The sequence below is a fragment of the Fragaria vesca genome, linkage group LG3 (assembly GCF_000184155.1).
Source record: "Fragaria vesca subsp. vesca linkage group LG3, FraVesHawaii_1.0, whole genome shotgun sequence".
Taxonomy (NCBI): Eukaryota; Viridiplantae; Streptophyta; class Magnoliopsida; order Rosales; family Rosaceae; genus Fragaria; species Fragaria vesca.
In genome coordinates, this window is record NC_020493.1 from 18,456,176 (window position 1) to 18,457,352 (window position 1,177).

A 1,177-nucleotide genomic window follows, 5' to 3' on the forward strand; every position below is an offset into this window, starting at 1 on the left:
TACTTGGAGTTTTGACACTGGCTCACCTGTGCATATCACCAATTCTCTACAGGGGCTGCAAAGCCAGAGGAGGCCAAGGGAAAATGAGATCAGGATCCATGTCGGAGAAGGCATGAGAGTAGGAATTGAAGCAGTTGGTTTTGTTAAATTAGTTTTGAGGCCAGGAGTTTTTCTAGTTTTAGAGCAAGTGTATTATGTTCCTTCCATGTCTAGGAACTTAATTTCGATTGCTGTTTTGGTTAAAGACAATTACCAGTTTTTGGTTGATTCTGATGGAATGAAAATAAGTCGTGCTTCTCATTATCTTGCTACTGCAAAGTTTATTGATGATTATTGGTCTTTGCCTAATACTTGCCACACAGAGGTTTTGTTGATTGAGAATAATGTTATTGATTCAGTTAATGGAAATAAAAGAAAATTCAGTGAAAAGTCTGCTTTCCTTTGGCATAGGAGACTTGGACATGTCTCCTATGCCAAAAGAGAGACTTGGACATGTCTCCTATTCAGTGAAAAGTCTGCTTTCCTTTGGCATAGGAGACTTGGACATGTCTCAAAAGAGAGATTGAAATTGATGGTGAAGTAGAGAATTTTACCTGAGTTAGACTTCTCTGACTTGGTGGATTGTACTAAATGTGTTAAGGGTAAATTTGCTAAACAGACTAAGAAAGGAGCAGTTAGAAGTACAGGCCTTTTGGAATTGGTTCACACTGATGTTTGTGGACCATTTGCGATTCAAACTATATGTGGAAATAGCTATTATATCACCTTTATTGATGATTTTTCCAGATATTGCCATGTATACCTTATGTCTGAAAAGTCTCAAGCCTTAGAGAAGTTCAAAATCTTTAAGTTAGAAGCAGAAAAGGAGTTGAATGCAGTTGTGAAGTGTGTGAGAAGTGATAGGGGTGGTGAGTATTATGGGAGATACACCAAAACTGGTCAGCATAAGGGACCATTTGCTTCGTTTTTAGAAGAGAATGGGATTATAGCACAATATACCACACCTGAACCCCTGAGCAAAATGGAGTTGCAGAGAGAAGAAATAGAACCTTTATGAACATGGTGAGGAGCATGATGTGCACCTCAGGTCTCCCACATTTTCTTTGGGGTGAGGCACTTAAAACAGCCAATTATTTGACTAATAGAACCCCATCCAAATCTGTGTCTGCAACCAAAA

The 1,177-nt window shown here is 38.8% G+C and overlaps 1 protein-coding gene across 1 annotated transcript in view; it reads right to left on the reverse strand.

The window, feature by feature from the left end:
* Positions 1 to 1,177, reverse strand: part of LOC101303891 (probable LRR receptor-like serine/threonine-protein kinase At1g05700-like) — a 19,692-nt gene that overhangs the window by 15,690 nt on the left and 2,825 nt on the right. The gene's annotated exons all lie outside the window — the stretch shown is intronic.